Source organism: Artemia sp. Qi Xiang Cuo, chromosome 5, assembly GCF_049724085.1.
Source record: "Artemia sp. Qi Xiang Cuo chromosome 5, ASM4972408v1, whole genome shotgun sequence".
Taxonomy (NCBI): Eukaryota; Metazoa; Arthropoda; class Branchiopoda; order Anostraca; family Artemiidae; genus Artemia; species Artemia sp. Qi Xiang Cuo.
The window spans coordinates 60998250-61016465 of NC_142798.1; positions in this window are offsets into that span (position 1 = coordinate 60998250).

Genomic DNA, 18216 nt, shown 5'->3' on the forward strand with positions numbered 1-18216 from the left:
TATACAGATTTTAACATACAAACCAACAAAAACAGACACTGAGAGAAGCAAACACATACCCAGATTCATAAGCAAAGAGAGTGAGAGAGTCAAAAACGCATACAAACACATAGATTTAGACATACAAACCGACAAAGACAGGCTCTGGGAGAAGCAAAACATCCGACCAGACACATAGGAAAAGACAGTGAGAGAGACAAACCAACATGCAAACATATAGATTTTGACATACAAACTGACAAAGCCTGGCATGCAGAGTAGAAAACACCCGCAATCGTAAGTAGACAAACTTAGTGAGAGAGACAAAAACACTTACGATTATATGTATCTAAAAATCCGCTCGGTAAAAGACTGGCACTAACACTAGAAAACCACTACCCAGACCCGCCAAGACACATAGGCAAAGAGATTTATAGAGACAAAAACAAATACAACTATATAGATTCAGACATACAAACCGATAAGACAGGCCCTGGGAGAAGAAAACATCCGCCCAGACACATATGCAAAGAGAGTGAGAGAGACAAAAAAACATACAAACACATAGATTAAGACATACAGACCGACAAAGACATGCACTGGGACACGCAAACATTTGTCCATACACACACAGGCAAAGAGAGTAAGAGTATAGATTCATACGTAAAATCAGACAAAGAGAGACACTGAGAGAAACAAACACCCTCCCAGATTCAAAACCGAAGAGAGTGATAGAGTCAAAAAGGCATACAAATACATAGATTCAGACATACAAACCGACGAAGACATGCACTGGGAGAAGCAAAGATACAACCGACAAAGAGAGACACTGAGAGAAGCAAGCACATACCCAGATTCACAAGCAAAGAGAGTGAGAGAGTCAAAAACACATACAAATATATAGATTTAGACACACAAACCGACAAAGACTGGCAGTGGGAGAAGCAAACATCCACCCAGACACATAGGCAAAGAGAGTGAGAGAGATAAAAACACATACAAATATATAGATTCAGACATACAAACCGACAAAAACAGACACTGAGAGTAGCTAACACATTCCCAGATTCACAAGCAAAGAGAGTGATAGAGTCAAAAAACGCGTACAAATACATATATTTAGACATACAAACCGACAAAGACAGGCACTGAAAGAAGCAAAAATCCGCCCAGACACATAGGCAAAGAGAGTAAGAGAGAGATAAACAAACATGCAAATATATAGATTCTTGCATACAAACCAACAAAAACACTGAGAGAAGCAAGAACATACCCAGATTCACAACCAAAGAGAGTCAGAGCGTAAAAAAACGCATACAAATACATAGATTAAGACAAACAAACCGACAAAGACAGGCAGTAGGAGAAGCAAACATCCACCCAGACACATAGGCAAAGAGAGTGAGAGAGATAAAAAACACATACAAATATATAGATTCAGTCATACAAACCAACAATGACAGGCAATGAGATAAGCAAACACCCATCCAGACATACAAGCGAAAGAAATGAGAGAGACAAAAACGCATACGAATATATAGATTCTGACATACAAACCGACAAAGACAGGCACTGAGATAAGTAATTTATTCATCGTTACGTTGAATTTACGTTAGATCGGTTATAGATTGCAACACACCCGCTCAGACACACAGTCATAGTGAGAGAGAGACATGCAAAAAGTTGGCTTAATTTAGGTTCACTTAGAGGGGCCTGCCACTCTAAGTGAACCTAAATTTCAAAACTGAAATCCTTGGATAAAAAATGGACATGGCCTATATTTGACCATAAATATGACCCTAAATAAACCCATTGAGGGTATATGCACATATTGACCCAAAGATGGCAGCATAATAGCTGTAAAAAAAATCAAGTCTGTACTAAAAGTAAAATATTGAGATTTGGGACAACTCTTCTTTAAATAGGGAGTATTGTGGTGAAGCTTTCTAATTAAGTCAATTTGGAATTTAGTAAAAATATTAAGACGCAAATACAAAAGTTTGGAAATACCACTTTTTTATTAAGATAAGGTACAAATCCTGGCAAGTTTCTGCTTAATAGGAAACTGAGAAATTACCACTTCTTAGCTAATTGCGTCGGTTGAGTCCAGGAAAGTTTTGTTGATAAAAATGTATAAAAGATACATTGTATGGGAAGAAGTAGACTGATACTAACTTTATGCCGGACTGAGCTCTGGTCTGTTGATTTAGAAATATCTTGGAATATAGTCGGATTATTGTAAGTGTATAAGTATCTTATTATATATTATTGTAGTTTTCTATGACTTGTGCTCTACTTGGGACAACCAGTCCCAGTAGAATATATATATATTATTAAACCTTGTATTAGTATATGATAACTAAATAAAAGTATTGTGCTATAGCCAACCTCTCTACAATCTACATTTAGTCTCTCGAATATACCCAGCTGGTATGCCTCATTATTCCGGTACCAAAGTTTAGTTACCTTAGGGCCATAGTTATCTCCCTTATAAAGGGAGAATAAAGGCATCTACCACTATATCACTTAAATACCATAAAAACCACGTTACCACAATAGCGACAAAGACAGGCACTGAGAGAAGCAAGCATATAGCCAGATGCACAAGCAATGAGAGTGAGAAAGTGAAAAACGCATACAAATGCATAGATTTAAACATACAAACCGACAGAGACAGGTACTGGGAGAAGCAAATATCCAACCAGACACATAGGCAAAGAGAGTGAGTGAGATAAAAACACATGCAATTATACAGTTGTTGACGTACAAACCAACAAAGACAGACACTGAGAGAATCAAACACATACCCATATTCTTAAGTAAAGAGAGTGAGAGAGTCGAAAACGCATACAAATACATAGATTTAGACATTAAGACCGACAAAGACAGGCACTGAGAGAAGCAAACATCCGCCCAGACACATAGGCAAAGAGAGTGAGAGAGAGATAAACAAACATGCAAATATATAGATTTTAACATACAAACCAACAAAGACAGGCATTGACATAAGCAAACACCTATCCAGAAACACAAGCAAAGGTAGTGAGAGAAATTTAAAAAATAACAATTACAAAGATTCAGAAATAAAATCTAAAAAAGGCAGACACTAAGATATGCCATTTACTGCCAAGAGACTTACGCACAAAAAGTGATAGAGACAAAAACACATAGAAATATATAGGTTCTGACATACTAACCGACAAGACAGGCACTGGGAAAAGCAATCATCCGCCCAGACACATATGCAAAGAGAGTGATAGAGACAAAACACATACAAAAACATAGATTAAGACATACAAACTGATAAAGACATGCACTGGGAACCACAAACATCCGCCCACACACAAACACTGGTAAAGAGAGTGAGACTATAGATTTAGACGTAAAAACCTACAAAGACAGACACTGAGAGAAGCAAACACCCACCCAGATTCAAAACCGAAGAGAGTGATAGAGTCAAAAGGCATACAAATACATAGATTCAGACACACAAACCGATAAAGACATGCACTGGGAGAAGCAAACATACAACCGACAAAGACAGACACTGAGAGAAGCAAACACATTCCCAGATTCACAAGCAAAGAGAGTGAGAGAGTCGAAAAACGCATACAAATACAAAGATTTAGACATACAAACCGACAAAGACAGGCACTGAGAGAAGCAAACATCCGCCCAGACACATAAGCAAAGAGAGTGAGAGAGAGATAACCTTTTTACTCTCTGACTCTCTTTGGTTGTGAATCTGGGTATGTATTTGCCTCTCTCAGTGTCTTTGTTGGATTGTATGTTAGAATGTATATATTTTGCATGTGTTTTTATCTCTCTCTTACTCTCTTTGCCTATGTGTCTGGGTGAATTTTTGCTTCTCCCAATGCTAGTCTTCGTCAGGTTTTATCTCTATATCTATGTATTTGTACCCGTTTTTTGACTCTCTCCCTCTCTGTGCTTGTAACTCCCAATTTGCCCTGGCATCTGTCAGTGTCTGTCTTTGTCGGTATGCGTTTCTAAATGTATTTTTTTGAATGCGTTTTCATTTCTCTCAATCTGTTTGCTTATGTGTCTGGGTGAATGTTTGCTTCTCCCAGTGTCTGTCTTTGTCGGTATGTATATCTGAATCTATATATTTGTATGTGTTTTGTCTCTCTCACTCTCTACCTGTCTTTGTCGGTTTGTATGTCTGAATCTATGTATTTGTATGCGATTTTGGGTCTCTCACTCTCTTTGCTTGTGAATCTGGGTGGGTGTTTGCTTTTTCAGTGTCTGTCTTTGTCGGTTTTTAAGTTTGAATCTATACTCTCACTCTCTTTGCCTCTGTGTGTGGTCGGATGTTTTTGTGTCCCAGTGCCTGTCTTTGTCGGATTGTATGTCTTAGTCTATGTGTTTGTATTTGTTTTTGTCTCTCTCACTCTCTTTAAATATGTGTCTGGGTCGATGTTTGCTTCTCCCAGTGAATGTCTTTGTCGGTTTGTATGCCTAAATCTATATAGTTGTATTTGTTTTTATCTCTCTCAATCTCTTTGCCTATGTGTCTGGGCGGATGTTTGCTTCTCTCAATGCCTGTCTTTGCCGATTTGTATGTCTTAATCTGTATATTTTTACGTGTTTTTGTCTCTCTCACTTCCTTTGCTTGTGTGTCATGGCGGATGTTTGCTTATCTGATTGCCTGTCTTTATTGATTTGCATGTCAAATTCTATATATTTGCATGTGATTTTATCTCTTTGACTATCTTATGTCTTTCTGAATCACTTAGTATGTGTGTCCGCGCAGGTGTTTGCTAATAACAGTGACTGTCTTTGTCGGTTTGTATGTCTGAATCTATGTATTTATTTGTGTGTTTGTCTCTATCACTCCCTTTGCTTGTTTTTCTGGCTGGGTGTTTTCTTATCTCAATGCCTGTCTTTGTTGGTTTGTATGTCAAAATCCATAAATTTGCATGTGTTTTTATCTCTCTCACTCTATTTGCCTATATGTCTGGGCGGATGTTTGCTTCTTACGGTGCCTTTCTTTGTCAGTTTGTATGTCTAAATCTATGTATTTGTATGCGTTTTTGACTCTCTCACTCTCTTTGCTTGCGAATCTGGGTATGTGCTTGCTTCTCTCAGTGTCTGTCTTTGTCGGTTTGTATGTTTGCTTCTCCCAGTGCCTGTCTTTGTTGGATTGTATGTCTGAAGCTATGTATTTGTATGCGTTTTTGACTCTATTCACTCTCTTCTCCTGTGAATCTAGGTGGGTGTTTGCTTCTCTCAGTGTCTGACGGTTTTTACGTCTGAATCTATAGTCTCGCTCTCTTTGCCTGTGTGTGTGGTCAGATATTTGCATGTCCCAGTTCATGTCTTTGTCGGTTTGTATGTCTTAATCTATGTGTCTGTATGTTTTTTGTCTCTCTCACTCTCTTTGCATATGTGTTTGGGCGGATATTTGCTTCTCCCAGTGTCTTTCATTGTCAGTTTTTATGTCTGAATTTATATATTTATATTTGTTATTGTCTCTCTCAATCTTATTCGTATGTGTCTGGGCGTGTGTTTGTTTATCTCAGTGCCTGTCTTTTTGGGATTGTATGTCTGTATCTATATATTTGTATGTGTTTTTGTCTCTCTCACTTCCTTTGCTTTCGTGTCTTGGCGTTTGTTTGCTAATCTCAATGCCTGTCTTTGTTGGTTTGTATGTTAAAATCTATACATTTGCATGTGTTTTTGTCTCTCTCACTCTCTTTTCCTATGTGTCTGGTCGGATGTTTGCTTCTCCCAGTTGTCGGTTTGTATGTCTAAATCTATGTATTTGTATGTGTTTTTGACTCTCTCATTCTCTTTGCTTTAGAATGTGGTAAGTGTTTGCTTTTCTCAGTGTCTGTCTTTGTTGGTTTGTATGTTAAAATCTATATTTTCGCCTGTGTTTTTATCTCTCTCACTCTCTTTGCCTATGTGTCTGGTCGGATGTTTTCTTGCCCCAGTGCCTGTCTTTGTCGGTTTGTATGTCTAAATCTGTGTATTTATTTTCGTTTTTTGACTGTCTCACTCTCTTTGCTTGTGAATCTGGCTATGTGCTTGCTTCTCTCAGTGCCTGTCTTTGTCGCTATGTATGTCTGAATCTATATATTTGTATGTGTTTTCGTCTCTCTCACTCTCTAAACAAGTGTGTCTGGGTGGGTGCCTGCTTGTTCCACTGTCTGTCCTTGTCAGTTCGTTTGTCTGAATCAATATAGTTATTTTTGTTTTTGTCTCTCTCACTCTCTTTGCCTATGTGTCTGGGCAGGTGTTTGCTTATCTCAGTGCCTTTCTTTGTCGGTTTGTATGTCAGAATCTATATATTTGTATGTATTTTCGTCTCTCTCACTTCCTTTGCTTGTGTGTCTGGGCAGGTGTTTGTATGTCTGAATCTATATAGTTGTATTATTTTTTGTCTCTCTCAGTCTATTTTCCAATGTGTCTGGACAGGTGTTTGCTTATCTCAGTGCCTGTCTTTGTCAGTTTGTATGTCTGAACCTGTATATCTGTATGTGTTTTTGTCTCTCTCACTTCCTTCGCTTTTGTGTCTGGGCGGATGTTTGCTTATCTCAGTGCCTGTCTTTGTTGTTTTTTATGTGATAATCTATATATTTGCTTGTGTTTTTATCTCTCTCACTCCCTTTGCCTGTGGGTTTGATGGTATGTTTGCTTCTCCTAGTGTATGTCTTTGTCAGGTTGTATGTCTAAATCTGTATATTTGTATGCGTTTTTGACTCTCTCATTCTCATTGCTTATGAATTTGGGCATGGGTTTGCTTCTCGCAGTGTCTGTCTTTGTTGGGTTGTTTGTCAAAACCTATATATTTGCATGTGTTTTTCTCTCTCTCACTCTCTTTGCCTTTGGTGTGGTCGGATGTTTGCTTCTCCCAGTGCCTGTCTTTGTCGGTTTGTATGTCTAAATCTATGTATTTATATACGTTTTTTTTACTCTCTCACTCTCTTTGCTTGTGAATCTGGCTATCTGCTTGGTTTTCTCAGTGCCTGTCTTTGTCACTATGTATGTCTGAATCTATATATTTGTATATGTTTTTATCTCTCTCACTTCCTTTGCTTTCGTGTCTGGGCGTTTGTTTGCTAATCTCAATGCCTGTCTTGGTTGGTTTGTATGTTAAAATCTATATATTTGCATGTGTTTTTATCTCTCTCACTCTCTTTGCCTATGTGTCTGGTCAGATGTTTGCTTCTCCCAGTTGTCGGTTTGTATGTCTAAATCTATGTATTTATATGCGTTTTTGACTCTCTCACTCTCTTTGCTTTAGAATGTGGTAAGTATTTGCTTTTCTCAGTGTCTGTCTTTGTTGGTTTGTATGTCAAAATCTATATATTTGCATGTGTTTTTATCTCTCTCACTCTCTTTGCCTATGTGTCTGATTGGATATTTTCTTCTCCCAGTGCCTGTCTTTGTCGGTTTGTATGTCTAAATCTATGCATTTATATGCGTTTTTTGACTCTCTTACTCTCTTTGCTTGTGAATCTGGATATGTTCTTGCTTCTCTCAGTGCCTGTCTTTGTCGCTATGCAAGTCTGAATCCATATATTTGTATGTGTTTTCGTCTCTCTCACTCTCTAAACCAGTGTATCTGGGTGGCTCCCTGCTTGTTCCACTGTCTGTCCTTGTCAGTTCGTTTGTCTGAATCTATATAGTTGTATTTGTTTTTATCTCTCTCACTCTCTTTGCCTATGTGTCTGGGCAGTTGTTTGCATATCCCAGTGCCTGTCTTTGTCAGTTTGTATGTCTGAATCTATATATTTGCATGTGTTTTTGTCTCTCTCACTTCCTTTACTTGTGGGTCTGGGCAGGTGTTTGTATGTCTGAATCTATATAGTTGTATTATTTTTTGTCTCTCTCAGTCTATTTTCCAATGTGTCTGGGCAGGTGTTTGCTTACCTCAGTGCCTGCCTATGTCGGTTTGTATGTCTGAATCTGTATATCTGTATGTGTTTTTGTCTCTCTCACTTCCTTTGCTTGTGTGTCTGGGCGGGTGTTTGCTTATCTCAATGCCTGTCTATGTTGGTTTGTATGTAAGAATCTATATATTTGCTTGTGTTTTTATCTCTCTCACTCTCTTTGCCTATGTGTCTGGGGGGTTGTTTGCTTCTCCCAGTGTCTGTCTTTGTCGGTTTGTATGTTTAAATCTATGTATTTGTATGTGTTTTTGACTCTGTCACTCTCATTGCTTATGAATTTGGGCATGGGTTTGCTTCTCGCAGTGTCTGTCTTTGTTGGGTTGTTTGTCAAAACCTATATATTTGCTTGTGTTTTTATCTCTCTCACTCTCTTTGCCTTTGGTGTGGTCGGATGTTTGCTTCTCCCAGTGCCTGTCTTTGTCGGTTTGTATGTCTAAATCTATGTATTTATATACGTTTTTTTTTACTCTCTCACTCTCTTTGCTTGTGAATCTGGCTATGTACTTGCTTCTCTCAGTGCCTGTCTTTGTCGCTATGTATGTCTGAATCTATATATTTGTATGTGTTTTCGTCTCTCTCACTCTCTAAACCAGTGTGTCTGGGTGGGTGCCTGCTTGTTCCACTGTCTTTCTTTGTCGGTTTGTATGATTGAATCTATATAGCTATATTTGATTTTGTCTCTTTCACTCTCTGGGCCTATGTGTCTGGGTGGGTGTTTGCTTATCTTAATGCCTGTCTTTGTTGGTTTGTATGTCTAAGACCATATATATATACACGTGTTTTATCTCTTTCACTATCTTTGCCTATATGTCCGGGCGGGTGTTTGCTTATCCCAATGCTTGTCTTTGTTGGTTTGCATGTGTCAATCTGTATAGTTGTATTTGTTTTAGTCTCGACATTCCTGTATTGCGTATCCAACAGGTGAATTCAAGAAAGAGTTTGTTGCTTACTTAAAATTGTTTTATAATGACATATCCAACAACGGATGATTATAAAAAATTTATTCATTCTAATGCATAGATTTTGCCAATTTTATCCGACGTGTCCGACAAATGATATAGATAAAGAATTTTAATAAAGAATTTGTTCAATTTGATACTTAAATTATGTTAGTGTTATCAAACGTATCTGTCAAAAGACATTGATAAAGAATTTATTCACTCCGATTCTTAGATTTTCTCAATTTTATCAAGCATATCTGACAAAGCATGTTGATAAAGAATTTATTCACTCTGATAATTGGATTATGTGAATGTTGTCAGATGTATCCAACAAAGAAGTTGATATAGAATTTATTCACTCTGACACTATCAAACGTATCTGTCAAATGATATTGATAAATCTGACAATAGATGTTGAAACAGAATTTGGTCACTCTGACACTTAGGTTTGGTAATGTTAACCGACATAACCGGCAAAGGATGCTGATAAAGAATCTATTCGTTCTGATACTTAGATTTTATCAATTTTATCCAATGTATCTGACAAAATATGTTGATAAAAAAAAATTATTCACTCTGACGCTTAGATTTTGTCAATTTTACCCGATGCAGCTGAGAAATGAGGATGATAATGAATTTATTGAATCTGATACCTAGATTTTCTGAATGTTATCCGATGTATCCACCAAAAGAAGTTGATAAAAATTTATTCGCTCTGATACTTAGATTTTGACAATGTTATCCAGCATATCTGACAAAAGATGCTGATAAAGAATTTATTTAATCTGATACTTAGATTTTGTCAATTTTCTCCGACGTATCTGACAAAAGATGTTGATAAAGAATTTATTCATTCTAATACATAGATTTTGTCAATGTTATCCAACGTATCCTACAAATGATGTCGATAAGGAATTTATTCATTCTAATACATTTATTTTGTCAATGTTATCCGACGTATCCGACAAATGATGTCAATAAAGAATTTATTCATTCTAACACATAGATTTTGAGAATGTTATCCAATATATCTTCCAAGGTATGCTTATAAGGAATTTATATAATCTAATGGTTGGATTTTGTAAATTTTCTCTGACGTATCTGACATAATATGCTGACAAGGAATTTATTTACCCTAATAACTGGGTTTTGTCAATGTTATCCGATGTATCAGACAAATGATGTCGATAAAAAAAAAGTTGAATAATTTCGAAGTCTAAAAAAAAATTTAGTCCAAATAAAGTGCTACTACGAAAACTATTTTTATAATGGTACAAGTCACGACTATCATTTCTATATAATTCTCATTTTGAATTTGGAAAAATATTAAATGTGATATTTTTTTATGTTTTAAGCATGTTTTATGTCATTCTAAGAGATGTAAAAAAAAGTCGAAAAAATACCATGTTAAAAAAAGTTGGGGGGGGGGTAAAAGTAGGGAGAGATGGGGGTGAGGGTGGGGGGAGGGTTGGATGGGGAAGGTTTGAGGGAGGGAGGGTATAGAAATAGGGGGAGGACTTGGGGCCCAAGCATCAGAAGAAATTGTCTGTCCGGTATGCATATCAAATCATCTTGGTATGCATATTCTCGCGATTATGCCATAAAAATGCCCCGAAACAGGTCACTGTTAACACTTCCCAAAAATTCAAATGAGAAATCTAATGTGCAAATAACTTGTTACGATATTGTGACGCTTAACATCTGTTGGCTAATTTCCCGGAAACAAGACATTTGATGTATTTCTAAAATCATAATATGTTCAATGACTTGTTGGTTCGGACGAGTAACGTGTCGTTCTTTTACCTTAGGAAATCACTGGTCTCACGTTCGATTCCTACATCAAACACAAGTTTAATTAAATCAATGGGAATTTACTTAGAATGTAAAAAATCATATCGTTGGAAAAGAAAATATATAATCATTGGAGTACAATAAAAAGACATCAACAAAAAACTATTAAAATTAAAATCATAAAATAAAACATCCATATAAAAAAAACATTAAATGAAGCACCAACCATATAACAATACGTATCAATCATACAGTAACACACATATTCAACCATATATCAAAACCATCCCTGCAACAACAATCATGCTTCCATACAATAAAACATCAAATATAACACCAATAAAATGAACAATAAAAATCCATAAACATAAAACATCCATATACCGGTCTTGTCTCTTTAATTGATACAGTACTGTTCTACCTCCCCCGTCTCTTAGATTGACACAGTAATGGCCTACCTGCCCCGTCTCTTTAATTGACACAGTAATTGTCTACCTGCCCCATCTCTTTAATTGACACAGTAATGTCCTACCTGCCCAGTCTCTTTAATTGACACAGTAATTCCCTACCTGCCCCGTCTCTTTAATTGACACAGTAATTCCCTACCTGCCCTGTCTCTTTAATTGACACAGGAATGTCCTACCTGCCCCGTCTCTTTAACTGACACAGGTATTCCTCACCTGCCCCGTCTCTTTAATTGACACAGTAATTCCCTACCTGCCCCGTCTCTTGAATTGACACATCATTACTCACATGGGCTTTGAGAGTATCAAAATCTGGCGAAGGGATGTTCGAAAAAAATGATCAATGTCTGAAGCAGAGCCCGAGGTTGAATGGATGAACCTAAAATCACTGTTTGTGGGGGTTACTCTGAAACAGGAATCGGGTATTGAGGACAATAATAATTGGTACCGTGAATCGTGATCGGAAGCCTGGCAGTTAAAATCACCGCAGAAAGGAAAGCATTTATTTCTATGGCTCCGTACAAGACGCCCGAGCCGACAGCAAGCCTGGCTAAATTTATGATCTGAGACAGTTGTGCGGTAGTCTGTCAGCATATATAAACATACCAGGATAAGGCTTGACGACACTGACGACAACTACGCTGAGCAAAATGGTTATCTTAAAATTTTAATTGGATGTGTTTGGGGAAATGATGGGCATGGGAGGGGGGGCTAGGTGCCCTCCAATCACTTTCAACTATTAAACAGGGCACTAAAACTCTCGATTTCCAATCGAATGAGCATTTTTGAAGTTTCTACGACAACGCCTTCTATAAAAACCTTACATGGCCCCAGGGTATAACTTAAAACCCTTGCCCTGAGGGTAGTGGGGGAGTGCCCTCCTCAAAAACATATTTTATTATCCGGAAATCAACTACGCTGAACAAAATGGCTATCTCAAAATTTTGATTGGATGTGTTTTGGGGAATAATGGGTGTGGGGGGGCTAGTTGCCGTCGAATAACTTTCGACTATTAAAAAGGGTACTAGCCCTTCGAATTTCCAATAGAATGAGCCTTTTTTGAAGTTTCTAAAACTGCGCCTTCTATAAAAACCTTATATGCCCCCAGGGCATAACTTAAAACCCTTGCCCTGAGGGTTGTGGGGGAGTGTCCTTCTCAAAAACATATTTTCAATCTGGAAATCAACTACGCTGAACTAATTGCTATCTCAAAATTTTGATTGGATGTGTTTGGGGGAATGATGGGTGTCGGGGGGGGGGGGGTAGTTGCCCACCAATCACTATTGACTATTAAAAAGGGCACTAGAAGTCTCAATTTGAAATTGAATGAGCCCTTTTCGAAGTTTCTACGACAACTCCTTCGATACGAAGTACCTGTCGAAGAAAAAAAAACACATTGTGGCCACATCATTCTTTACTTAGGCAACGCTAGCGCCTTGCCTATGACATTTTGTATTTTTACAAGTTTTCTATATTTTAATAGAAGTTTTTGTATTTTGGAACTATTTTATATTTTAAAACTAGATTGAATTTCTTAGGTAATATTTGTGTTTTATAAAGATTATATTTCTTTGCAAGAATTATTTTGTAGGAATCATTTTGTTTTTTTATGAAGTATATATGTATGAAGTATGTAGCTAATATTTTTAATTTATAAAAACTATTTAGTATTTGTATATTTTGGACTTGTATAGACCTTTTCGTATGTTAATACTATTTTGTATTTAATAACTATATTGAATTTCATAGGTACTACTTGTGTTTTACAAAGATTATCTTTCTTTGTAAGAACTATTTTGTAGGAACTATTTCGCGTTTTGTATGAAGTATATTTGTAAGAAGTATGTAGCTAATATTTTTTAATTTGCAACAACTATTTTGAATTTGTATATTTTATTTTATTTAATATATTTTATATTTTATTTCATGAAAACTATTTTGGATGAACTATTTTGGGCTATGTGAGAACTTTTTATATTTTTTAAGAATTATATTGAATTTTCCTGCAACTGTTTTGTATTTTGGAAGAATTATTCTGTTTTGTAAGAACTATTTCGCATTTTGTAATATTTTATATTTTCTGAGAATCATTTTGTATTTTTGTAACTGTCTTGTATTTTCTAAGAACTATTTATGTTCATTAAGAGCATTATTTGGCGTTTATGTGAGATATTTTGTAATTGTAAGAAATATTTTGTATTTTATATTAAATAATTTTGTTTTTTAAGAACTAATTTGGATGTTGTTAGATCTTTTATAAATTCTGTAAGAGCTAGATCTACTTTTGGAAGTACTATTTGTATTTATATGATTTTTTTTTTTTTGTAAAAATTATTTGTATTTTGTGGATTTACTTTGTTTTTATTACGTTTATTTTAAACTTGTGCAGAAGAGAACTTGAACGAGCAGGAACAGCCGTATCAGAACCAGCCGGCCATCAGGCCTTAAACTGCAGGGAACCAATCAAATTATGTATTTTGTCTTGAATTGTATGTGATTGTTTTATTATGTATTTTGTACAATATATTCTGAATGTGAAAAAGTGCGTTTGGTAGCAACAAGAAGCTTGTTTAAGAATCTATTTTCATTTCAGAGGCAACGCTGTAGCGTTGCCTATAGTAAAGGCCATACGGCTCCAATGTTTTATTATTGTTTATTTATTTATTTTTTTTCCAAGAGGCACTTCATATGGAAGGGGCCGTCGTAGAAGCTTCAAAGGGGGCTCATTCGATTGGAAATTGAGAGTTCTAGTGCCCTTTTTAATATTCAAAAATGATTGGCGGGCCACTCGCCCCCCCCCCCCCACGCCCCGCCTTCCCCCAAACACATCCACTCAAAATTTTGAGATAGCCATTTTGTTCAGCGTAGTTGATTTTCAGAAAGAAAATATATTTTTGAGGAGGAAACTCCCTTCCACAACCCTCAGGGCAAGGGTTTTAAGTTATGCCCTGGGGGGCATATAAGGTTTTTATAGAAGGCGTTGTCGTAGAAACTTCAAAAAAGACTTGTTCGATTGGAAATTAAACAACTAGTGCCCTTTTTAATAGTCGAAAGTGATTGGAGTGTAACTAGCCCCCCTCCCCCCCACGACCATCATTCCCCAAACACATCCAATCAAAATTTTCAGATAGCCATTTTGTTAACCGTAGTTGATTTCCAGATAGAAAATATATTTTTGAGGTGGACACTCCCCCACAACCCTCAGGGCAAGGGTTTTAAGTTATGCCCCCGGGGCATATAAGGTTTTTAAAGAAGGCGTTGTCGTAGAAACTTCAAAACAGGCTCATTCAATTGGAAATTAAAGGGCTATTACCCTTTTTAATAGTCCAAAATGATTGGAGGGCAACTAGCCCCCCCCCCCCGCCCATCATTCCCCCAAACTCATCCAATCTAAATTGTCATATAGGTATTTTGTTCACCATAGTGGAGTTCCTGAGAAACAATATATTTTAGAGAAACATACTCCCTTACAACCCTAAGGGCAACGGTTTTAAGATATGCCCTGGGGATATATAAGGTTTTTTATATATTGTGTGGTTGTAAAAATTTCAAAAAAGGCTAATTCGATTGAAAATTCAAAGAGCCAGTGCCCTTTTTAATAGTCGAAAGTGATTGGAGTGGAATTAGCCCCCTCCCCCCCCCCCACGCCCATCGTTTCCCCAAAAACATTCAGTAAAAATTTCCAGATAACTATTTTGTTCAGCATAGTAGATTTCTAGATAGACAACATATTGTTGAGAAGGACACTCCCCCAGAACCCTCCCCGCACGGGTTGTAAGTGACGCCCTGGGGGCATATAATGTTCTAATAGAAGGCGTTGTCGTAGAAACTTCGAAACAAGCTCATTCAATTGGAAATTAAAGAGCCAGTGCCCTTTTTAATAGTCGAAAGTGAATGGAGTGTAACTAGCCCCCTCCCCCCCCCCCCACGCCAATCATGTCCCCAAACACATCCAATCAAATTTTGAGATAGCCATTTTGTTAAGCGTAGTTCATTTCACAATAAAACATATCTTTTTGAGGTGGACATGCCCCCGTATAAAGTTGTGCCCTGGGGTATATAAAGTTCTTATAGAAGGCGTTGTCGTAGAAACTTCAAAACAGGCTCATTTAATTGGAAATTAAAGAGCCAGTGCCCTTTTAATAGTCAAAAGTGATTGGAGTGTAACTAGCCCCCTCCCGCCCACGGCCATTATTTCCCCAAACACATCCAATCAAAATTTTCAGATAGCCATTTTGTTAACCGTAGTTGATTTCCAGATAGAAAATATATTTTTGAGGTGGGCACTCCCCAACAACCCTCAGGGCAAGGGTTTTAAGTTATGCCCCCGGGGCATATAAGGTTTTTAAAGAAGGTATTGTCGTAAAAACTTCAAAACAGACTCATTCAATTGGAAATTAAAGGGCAATTGCCCTTTTTAATAGTCCAAAATGATTACAGGGCAACTGGCCCTCCCCCCCCCCCAGGTCCATCATTTCCTCAAAAATATACAATCAAAATCTTGAGATAGACATTTTGTTCAGCGTAGTTGAATCCCAGATAGAAAATATATTTTTGAGGAGGATACTCCCGCACAACCCTCAGGGCAAGGGTTTTAAGTTATGCCCTGGGGACATATAAGGTTTTTATAGAGGGCGTTGTCGTAGAAACTTCAAAACATGCTCATTCGTCTGGAAATTAAAGGGCTAGTGCCCTTTTTAATAGTCGAAAGTTATTGGAGTGTAACTAGCCCCCTCCCCCCCCCCCCCCGACGCCCATCATTTCCCCAAACACATCCAATAAAAATTTTGAGATTGCCATTTTGTTCGGCGTAGTTGATTTCCAGATAGAAAATATTTTTTTGAGGAGGACACTCCCCCACAACTCTCTGGGCAAGGGTTTTACGTTATGCCCTGGGGGCATATAAGGTTTTTATAGAAGGGCGTTGTCGTAGAAACTTCAGAAAAAGATCATTCGACTGGAAATTAAAGGGCTAGTGTACTTTTTAATAATCGAAAGTTATTGGAGTGTAACTAGCCCCCTTCCCCCCTCCACGCCGATCATTCCCCCCAAAGCCTCAACACAAAATTTTGATATAACCCTTTTGTTCAGTGTTGTTGATTTCTCGCAAGAAACCACATTTTTAGTAGGACACTCCCCAGCAACCTTCAGGGCAAGGGTTTTCAGATTCCTTGGGGGTATATAAGGTTGTTATAGACGGCGTTGTCGTAGAAACTTCAAAACAAGCTCATTCGATTGGAAATTAAAGAGCTACTGCTGTTTTTAATTGTGGAAAATGATTTGAGTGTAACTAGCCCCCTCCCCCCCCCATGCCCATCAGTTCCCCGAACACATCCAATCAAAATTTTAATATAGCCGTTTTGTTCAGTACAGTTGATTTCCAGATAGAAAATATATTATTGCGGAAGACACTCCCCCGCAACCCTCAGGGCAAGGGTTTTAAGTTATGCCCTGGGGGCATATAAGGTTTTTATAGAAGGCGTTGTCGTAGAAACTTCAGAACAAGCTCCTTCGATTGGAAATGAAAGGGCTAGTGCCCTTTTTTATAGTCAAAAGTGATTGGAGTTTCACTAGCCCCCGCCCCCCCCCACGCCCATCATGTCCCCAAACACATCCCATCAAAATTTTCAGAAGGCCATTTTGTTCAGCGTAGTTGATTTCCAGATAGAAAATATATTTTTGAGGAGGATACTCCCCCACAACCCTCAGGGCAAGGGTTTTAAGTTTTGCCCTGGGGGCATATAAGGTTTTTTTAGAAGGCGTTTTGGTAGAAACTTAAAAACAGGCTAATTCGTTTGGAAATTAAAGGGCTAGTTCCCTTTTTAATAGTCGAAAGTGATTGAATGTCAACTAGCCCCCCCCCCACGCTCATTATTTTCCCAAACATATCCAATCAAAATTCTGAGATAGCCATTTTGCTCAGCGTAGTTGATTTCCAGATAGAAAATATGTTTTTGAGGAGGAAACTTCCCCAGAACCTTCAGGGCAAGGGTTTTAAGATATGCCCTGGGGGCATATAAGGTTTTATAGAAGGCGTTGTCGTAGAAACTTCAAAACAAGCTCATTTAATTGGAAATTAAAGAGCTAGTGCCCTTTTTAATAGTCGAAAGTGATTGGAGTGTAACTAGCCCCCCGCCCCCCCCCGACCCTCATTCCCCAAACACATCCACTCAAAATTTTCAGATAGCCATTTTGTTAACCGTAGTTGACTTCCAGATAGAAAATATATTTTTGAGGTGGACACTCCCCCACAACCCTCAGGGCAAGGGTTTTAAGTTATGCCCCCGGGGCATATAAGGTTTTTAAAGAAGGCGTTGTCGTAGAAACTTCAAAACAGGCTCATTCAATTGTAAATTAAAGGGCTATTGCCCTTTTTATTAGTCAAAAATTATTGCAGGGCAACTAGCCCCCCCCCCCACGCCCATCATTCCCCCAAATACATCCAATCAAAATTTTGAGATAGCCATTTTGTTCAGCGTAGTTGATTCCCAGATAGAAAATATATTTTTGAGGAGGAGATACTCCCCCCCAACCCTCAGGGCATGGGTTTTAAGTTATGCCCTTTGTTTTGAAACTTCAAAACAAGCTCATTCAATTGGAAATTAAAGAGCTAGTGCCCTTTTTAATAGTCAAAAGTGATTGGAGTGTAACTAGCCCCCCCCCCCACGCCCATCACTTCCCCAAACACATCCAATAAAAATTTTCAGATAGCCATTTTGTTCAGCGTAATTGATTTCCTGATAGAAAATATATTTTTGAGGAGGAAACTCCCCCGCAACCCTCAGGGCAAGGGTTTTAAGTTATGCTCTGGGGGCATATTAGGTTTTTATAGAAGGCGTTGTCGTAGAAACTTCAGAACAAGCTCATTCAATTGGAAATTAAAGGGCTAGTGCCCTTTTTAATAGTCGAAAGTGATTGGAGTTTCACTAGCCCCCGCCCCCCCCCACGCCAATCATTTCCCCAAACACATCAAATCAAAATTTTCAGATAGCCATTTTGTTCAGAGTAGTTTATTTCCAGATAGAAAATATATTTTTGAGGAGGACACCCCCCCTCCACCCTCAGGGCAAAGGTATTAATTTCTGCCCTGGGGCATATAAGGTTTTTATAGAAAGCGTTGTCGTA